Genomic DNA, 9,019 nt, shown 5'->3' on the forward strand with positions numbered 1-9,019 from the left:
TCGTGGTCACGCTGCGACAATTTATAACTTTCCGCTATCAGAACGCGTTCGCATTCCGGGCCATGCATTTCATAAAATCACTGCTACAATGCTTAATTTTGGTTTTTCGTCCCCACCACGAAAGAGAGCTTCGAGAATCTCATTTAATCAATAAATTTAAACGCGTTGCTTATGGTAATAATGAAAATGGTGGCAAACTTTCCTTTCCTCCTATAGAATTTCCTAAATGCCCTTGACTTCTGGTCCTTTTTGTTAATGTTGTACTTCTACACAGATATAAAGGTTTCCTGCTTATTAATATTGTTTGTCGGATCATGAGAAAATGTTGCACACGCGTTTATGTCCATGGATTATCTGACCTCAATTCGAGCTATTGCATGTTAATAATAATGTTTGTGCCGGCGACAAATAAATATGTTAGCTTCAAATTCTTTTAGGACCAAAGTTCCTTCTAGCATCACCTGGTCGCTTGTCGCTCCGTCCGGCGTTCCCCCGCGGTAGCGTCTCCCGTACCATTCAATAGATGGCGCTGTCCCATAAAAATAGAGGAAAAATAAAATAAAAATAAAAAAACAGGAAATATTATAAATAAAAATAAAACTACAAAAGAAAAAATAAAAACAAAAAGAAGAGAAAAGGAAAAATTATTTTGTCAAGCCAGGTGGCACACTTGTCACCGCCCGTTATAAAGGGGACGCGCATAGCAATCACCCGGCGGTTGGGTGAATGCACGCTAGGTGGCGTTATAGGTGCCGCTGCTCTCAGATTGGCTGCTGCGCCCGTTATCTCTCATTCTCCTTGATCGTCGCCGTACGTGGAGGAGTGCGCTTGCCGGATCGTGCTGCTTGGCGGACCATGAACGACAAGGAGCGCCGGGTGCGGAAGGCTGCTGCGTCTCGTGCTCGTCGGCAGGATCCCGAAGTGCGAGCTCGACAGGCTGCCGCCAAGCGCGCTTGGCGGCGGCTTCGCGGGCGCGCACCGCCTCGAGATCCGCCTGGCGCCGCGCTCGCTTGGCGGCAGCCTCTCGATCCCGAGAGGCTCGCATGCTTGGCGCTTACTTGGCGGCAGCCAGGCGGATCCCGCGGCGGTGCGAGCCAAGGACGCCGCTGCAAAACGGGCTCAACGAGCAGCGGATCCCGGGACCATGATTGCTTCAGGAGCTTCTTCCAAGCTCTTCATCATTCACCCGTGGATATGCTGTAATTTTTTTACTTGCGCAAACGCACACGCATGTATTCCTTTTGTAGCTTTCTGGACATACCGTGCATGTTGTTTACAGCGCTTTTATCGATGGCTTGTCAGCGAGCAGCAGTGTTGTGATACGCCATTGTTCGTGTACTATGATTCTACAGTTACATGCGTACATCACTGTGACGAAAGCCAGTCCCTTGGGCGGAACGTCCGTCCTTGCGATTTTATTTTTTCTACATGCTTGATTTTTGTTCACACACACACACACACACACACACACACACACACACACACACACACACACACATACATATATATACATACATATATATATATATATACATACATATATATATATGTGTGGTGTGTGTGGTGTGTGTGGTGTGTGTGTTGTGTGTGTGTGTGTGTGTGTGGTGGGTGTATAACTGTCGAAGTAAAAACCTCCGCTGTTACTGTTCTCACGGAATCTTTTTCACTGTTTGCAACGCTACGGCCACTTTTACCACCATGCCTGCCTATCTCTCTCTCTCTCTCTCTCTCTCTCTCTCTCTCTCTCTCTCTCTCTCTCTCTTATATATATATATATATATATATTTAGGGAGAGAGAGAGCTCAGTGCAGGCTCACGTACACAACACACAGAAAAGCATGCTTGATACCTCCGTCATAGGAATCCGTACAACGCGAAAGTGAAACGTGTCCTCACAGCTGTAGTTGAATGCTTATTGTACATGGATATACGAGACCTTGCACGATGTCTATTCGGGTTTCGCAGATATAGCACCGCTTTATGTGGACGCACCCACACTGACGCCTCGTGGCACGTCTTCATCCCTTTGACTAACGCCATGGTCATGATTATACCTTTGTGGTAGTTATATAGCACCTAATTAATTAACACACATTTAAATAACACACATTTAAATATTCCCGCTCAAAGTAAGTGTCAACATGCACATAATAAACACTGGTACTCGATATGCACTCTTTCAAAGCGTCGTCATTTGAGGAGACAGACGGCAAGGTGTGCGCTTCCACGCAATAATAATATCTGAGGTTTAACGTCCCAAAACCACGATATCATTATGAGAGACGCCATAATGGCGGGCTCCGAAAATTTCTACCACCTGGGGTTCTTTAAGGTACACCAAATCTAAGTACACGGGCCTCAAACATTTTCGCCTCCATCGAAAATGCAGCCGCCGCGGCAGGGATTGGATCCCGCTATCTTCGGGTAACCAGACGAGAGTGATAACCACTAGACCACCGTGGCGGGGCGTGCGCTTCCATGCAGGCTCTACCATAGAGCGCTTCAGGAAAGACAGAGGCAGAGTTGGTTCTCCAGCCGTGAACGCACGAAGGCCTTCCCGTTGGCGTGTTTCTCTCTCACCCAATGCACCCACTTGCACGAGATTCGCATGTGGACGTCGTTGCCTTTTTGCGGCGCTCACGGCAGCCGTTTAATCAGTCGACGCCAACGCACTCGAAGCAGTAGGTGGTGGAGAAACACCGTTGGTCCATTTGGAAGCGGCCCTACGTTGGCGAAGAGGCGTCACCCGCTGACGCAAAAGGTGAGACACATAACTGCGTGGTCACCGAATCGAATCACCTAACTGACCATGGAATCATCTAACTGACAATGGAGTTTCCTACAATCCTGCAACGAAAGCCTCTGGTGCACTGAGACTACTGTTACACTCACAGTCATGTTATAGAGCATTGCACGGGCCTGATTTTTCGGCCCGAGCCCGGCCCGGACCCGCTTTATGAAGCCCGAGCCCAGCCCGGGCCCGTGGTTCCAGCGTGGGCCCGGTCCGGGCCCAGCCCGAGCCTGTCCCGGGCCCGAGCGTTTATTACTAAACTTATCCAGAGCGCGCGTGTTCATGACCAGGCCCGGCCCGGGCCCGCTAGTGGATATAGTTGTTGATGATGATTATTAATGATGCCTTGCACGTTGTAGCGGGTGATCGGATGGAAAATCCAGTGTGCATATTCATCGAAATGTTGCTTTGCCCGCGGCGGTAGCTCAGCGGTTAAGCTGTTTCGCTGCTAAGTCCTAGCACGCGGGTGCCATCCCCGCAGCCACGGCGGCCGCATTTTGATGGGGGCGAAATGCAAGAAGACCCGTGTACTTTAGGGGCACGTTAAAGAAGTGCAGGTGGTCGCAATTAACCCGGTCCCCACTACGACGTGCCTCGTAATCATATCGTGGTTTTGACACGTAATACCAAGGAATATAAATTAAATGTTGCCTATATGGCACATGGTAAGTCATTACAATAACACTATAGTGAATATAAAACGTAGCAAGAAAATTTATTTAAAAGAAGCCTACAACTAACATTAAAAAAGCGGATAGAAGCAAAGCCGGAACATTTTATTTAATGGTCTTTTCTGCACTCGCGTTGGAAACATTAAATACACAATTTTTTTAAAGCACCCAGGGCTGTCTTGAAGGCCTTGCGAATCGCCACGTTCAGCTTGTCGATTTCGCTCCTGTTCCAGTCGGCGTACGCAGCGACGTACGCTATGTGGCTCAGCGCGTACGCATGTAGCAGCTTTGTCACGTTGTGTTCCTTCAGCCCTTTCCTCTTATTCGCTACCCGTCGCAGAGGGTGCGTGGCGGCGACCACTTTGTTCTGCAGTCGCGCAACCAGCTCGCGGTTGGCACCATTCTCTTCCAGCCACAGGCCGAGCACTCGTATTTTGGACACCATCGGTATTCGGGTCCCCTCCTTCGTCGTGACGTGGATTCCCAAACGACGGGCGTCCGCTACAGCCTGCGGGTGAGTTCCTTTCTTGCGTGGTCTATGCAGCAAGATTTCCGATGTATCTGGAGAGCAGACGAGTCCCGTGTCTTCGAGGTGCCGCTCCACCTCCCGGGCAGCCCGTTGTAGTCTGTCTTGCAATTCGCCGACACTCGTATTTTCCGTGGTCCACACCGTCACGTCGTCTGCATAGATTGTGTGATTGGTACCCTCTACCACTCCGGTGATTGGTACCCTCTACCACTCCGGTAGCCCGATCATGACGATGTTGCAAAGCATGGGGGATAGCAGAGAGCCCTGCGGCGTACCCGCACCCCCCATGCCAACCGTTCGCGGCAGGGCCCCGTCGACCTTGACCGTCGCCTTGCGCCCATTCAGGAAGCTGCTGACGTACCGGTGGAACCTCGCACCGAGATCAAGTCGGCTTATCTTGTCCAATATAGCTGTGTGTTTCAGGGTGTCGAAGGCGCTTTTCAGGTCTAATCCGATCAGGGCGCGCACATGCGTGCTTGGTGCGTTAACGACCTGTTCTTTGACCTGCAGCATGGCATCCTGCGTGGAAAGCCCCCTCCGGAAACAGATGCGAAGCAGCTTTTGCGCTGGGCTTTGTCCGTAGTTTTATTGGCGACCGTCCGCTTTCTAAAACCTACCACAGCCATCTGTAACATATCGAGCGCGCGCTCGCGGCAAGGGGAAGTCTTCTTCATCTTGTTCTTCGACCGCCTTGATGATGATACGTGCAGAGCGCGCGCTCGCGACTAAGAGAAGTCTTCTTCGTCTTGTTCTTCGACCGCCTTGACGATGATAGGTGCAGAGCACTTTAGGGGCCCGGGCTGCCGTATGCTGTCCTAGCTTGGCGTAACGCAGAAAAAACCGCGTGTGCTGGCACGGGCTAACGCGTTGGGGCCTGTGTAAGGGGCAGGGTAAGACGCTATGGCCTCTCTCTCTTACACTCTCTCAGCAATCACGTGATGGCGTCGGGGAACGAGATTCTGCAGATGTGCGATGAACCCCCGTGGCATGCTGCAAAAAGGGTTCGGGACAAATAACAGCAACAGCAACTACAGTGAATTCATGGTGTGCTCCACATACAAGGATGCGCTAACATCCGGCATGGTGCCCGTGATGAACGGAACTTTAAGTGGACCCATGTGCGCCTTCGCATCTCCACATGGCTTCCTTTACTGGGATGTGGTGAAGTTTTTTGTCAATACTTGTGCATTCTTTCCTTTAGAGGGTCCTGAACGACCCCTCGTGTTTGGTAGAAAAACACATACAGAGCAAAGCAGACACTGCTGAGAACAGCTCAGCCAAATCTTGCAATACTGCGCAGCAAAGAGAGTTCACGTGTGGAATGCGAAGTTGCATCTTTCTCAAGCGCCCTGTCATCATACAGAGGCCCGTACTCGCGCTCTTCGCAGGGTTGTCATACAGCAGATCTTTCGTCACAAAATAGGTTGCTGCTATTGGCTGATAGCTGGAATCAACCAATAGCGGCGCTTGGATCAGATGCTCTTGTTACCGCGGCATGCCGCCACGTGCCGGGCGCCGCGCTCTGCAGTCTGCTAAAAATTGAATAGCTGCATTACTGGCGCGCTTCGGAATAACGCTTGGAGAGACCGATCACGTTTCATGAAGCGTACGCAAGGTCATGACGCACGCATGACGTAGCTCACTTCCCCCTTGTCATCCTTCCGTCTCTAGCTTCCAGCGGCTTCGTCGGGAGGAAAGAAGAAAGAAAGCGCTTATGACATGCGACAAACCCTGTAACTCCGCTCGCTCTTGAAGTATTCGAATTTTTTTTGCAACGATCGATTCGTGAGTCAATCCACTTAGATGCTGAGGCCAATCAATGATTACTCGTAAAAGTGATTCAGGTCCCCTTCAAGAAATCTTGCTTTATCGTTACCGGTCGCCTTGATAGAAGCCTTTTTTATATAATGTATTGGTAATCCAGCTCTACACGGCATTCGTTCCCAGGTTACTTCCACAAGAACTGTGACCAAATATGCAATCTTCGTTACCTTCACTATTTCTTGAACCGAGGTCCTCTTGACCGTTTTTCACTTTAGCACCTCCAACCACACGTTTATACTGCACAGGTACATAAAAAAGTTGCGGGTTAACAAAATGATGATATTTACATTTACACAAAAAAATTCTACAGGTTGCATAACTATACAAATCTTTTTCTGAGCTACTGCTCACTGGAGGCAAACTTACTCCAGCCAATGTTATGTTATTACAGGGCCAGCCGCCTCACTGTGACAAGGATTTTCTGGACGTTGTAATGAGAGTGGCGATTGACGAGGACTGCCTGAACGGCCCGCAGAGTGTAGTCGCTGATCGAATGATGAGCCAGGAAGAATGTGACACCCTGCTAAAACGCCTAAGTCTGCTCAGAAGGTGTTGCTGCTTCATGCACTTGTCCCGCATGCTCGTCCCACCGCACAGACGTTTCCTGCCGACCCTGCCGCCACCGACGACGAACCCGCAGACCGTGTGAAGTACATATATGATAAGATCGAAGAGTTGTATCGGCCGTACAAGAACTTCATGCAGGCATTGGTTAACTCGATGGTCCAACAGTACGGTCAGTCAATCGAAAAATTTCCGGCTGACCTTCGACGACAGGCCGCAGGAATGCGGCTTCGGTGAAACACTAATGATATCTAATCAAGCCACGGAAACCATAGGGAATGCGATTTTAGTATTTATGATATAACTTTGAAGAAAGTCAAGTGGACAAAAAGACAACTTTCCGCCGGCAGGGAACAAACCTTGACCTTTCGAATAATGCATCCGATGCTTTCATGTTTCGAATAATGCATCCGATCTGTGCATTTAAACCTGAAAGCGTTAGTCAACGCCGCCTGTAGCCATGATAGCGAGTGCGGAACACTTTTTTTCTTCCTGCTGAAGTCACGTGGCACGCGATCTTTTTACTAGCTGCCAGCTGGCCAATAATCCCTCGCATGCAGACTGAAAACTCAAGTTCTCCTGAACGAGACACTCGCTATGAATGAAAGAAACGAGGAGAAATTCAATGGCTTGGTTTTTCTTTGTAGGCCCCAAGATTGTTAAGAATATCGGACAATTAAAGGGCCCCTCACCAGGCCACATAGCAAATTTTAGTTAGACGCTGGAAGTTGTTGTGTGCGGAATGAAGAGCAGTATGCCGCAAGAATTTTTCAAATCGGTTCATTACGAGCTCAGAAAAACAGTAGTTTATAGCGTCGCGAAACCACGATACGAGGCGAATTTCAAACCCTTGCCACTCGCCCCGTGTAGCCTTCGCAAGCCAAATCCCTTCCCTGCCCTCTTCACTTGACATATACGCATGAACACGTCATGCGCATGCATGGTCACGTGCGCATGACGTGCCCGAGCCAGCCTGAGCACGCGAGCGTCGTTGCACGGCCGCTACCTCTTTTATGTAGCGGCCGTGGGCGTTTTGTCGGCGTTCTCTGTGGTGTACTGCCTGTTTCTGCGGGACGAAGCATGAATGTTGAGACATTTGTACGGGCACGAGAGTGGCAGTATCATGAGCCAGTGCCGCATTAACGTTTACTTGGATACGGTAGAATAAATGAGCATAATGAGTGTTCGAACGCGCGAGAACATTACTTTCGTTTCCAGGGCTGGCGTCTGCTCGATGCGCTAACCGCGGGGACACGAACGCATGGGAAAGGGAGGCACATTAGCCCCGCATCTCGCTGCAATTCACGAAACAAAAATGAAAAAAGACGCACACATTCCCTTTGTGTGTCTCATTTTTTCTCTCAAGTTTTATTAACCTATTCAAGCAACAAATTACACAAACTACACATGTCGTGTCAAAAAATTATCGCAGTGTCACATGCTACCGTTGGCGACGTCAGAGCATAGCCGTCTACGTAGAGGAGCGATGTCACAGCACTACCATCTACGTAGGGCCATTTTCTCATGTACGTCATCCCCTCATTCTCTAAAACGCGCGCCCGCGAGAGGAAGGGCAAGCAGCGTTCACCTTGAAATTTGATCCATTTCCGCGGCGCGTAGCGTTGCAAATTTTGGCAGACGTGATCGTGAACGCCCAGTGTATGCATTGCGCTCGTTAGCTCAAAATTGTCAAACATGGTGAGGGGCCCTTTAAGAAAAGGAAAGTATAGCGTAGCCAAGGAAAGCATCCCCCATACCTTCCTTGGCTTGATTATTTGTTAGTTATCATTGATGCGGCGTCTAACAAAGAAAAACGAGCCCTTAAAACCCCTGTCAAAGTGCAACCGGGTCATCGTCGATCGCGTGTGATTGGCATCCGCTGTGGAGCTCTCGGCGAATGTCGGTTTAGGCAGAGTGACCTCTGCGTGCCGGCCATCGGAAATATCAAAGAACCATGTGTAAGCGATCGCAAACAGTGATTAGTAACCAGATGCGGATGTAATTCGCATGCGTATCCAACCCACGCAGTGAACAGGTCGGCCGATCTATACGTGTCAACAGTCTCAAGTAGCCTCATCACTCGTCCGAAACATCTCACCGTAAATATTCACGCTGCGATACCTCGTAAACACTACCAAGCTTTTGGCAAGAATTCTTATAACTGCGGTAAACAAGGACATTTCGTGCTTCTTGAACCACATCGGCAGACAGCAGCGCACCGAAAGCAAGTTGGACTGCTTCGTGAGCACCCGCAACAAGACTCAGAGAAGGAATTGTACTTGAGCTGCTTCACTGCATGTAGTGTCAATACCAACACAACTGACTGGAGCAAAAGTGTCAAGACGAATGGACGTGGGGTGACAGTCAAGCTAGGCACCCGCTCCGATGTTAACACGTCCACAAGTACAGACCACCTGCAAAGTCAACTGCAGCGGCAGTTGCTACATAGAGTGGGAATCGATGCTACCGCCTTGCTACATACTATGGGATATAGGCATATAGGCGTGTGCAGGGGAGGGAGGGCAGGGGGGCGGCCTTCCCCGCTAGTAACAAAGAGGTGTGGGGGCGCAAAATCAGCCCCATACATTGACATAGCTGCGGTGGGGGGGAGGGGCCGTTGCGATGCAACTTTGCCGCCCC

Source organism: Rhipicephalus sanguineus, chromosome 9 (genome assembly GCF_013339695.2).
Source record: "Rhipicephalus sanguineus isolate Rsan-2018 chromosome 9, BIME_Rsan_1.4, whole genome shotgun sequence".
NCBI lineage: Eukaryota > Metazoa > Arthropoda > Arachnida > Ixodida > Ixodidae > Rhipicephalus > Rhipicephalus sanguineus.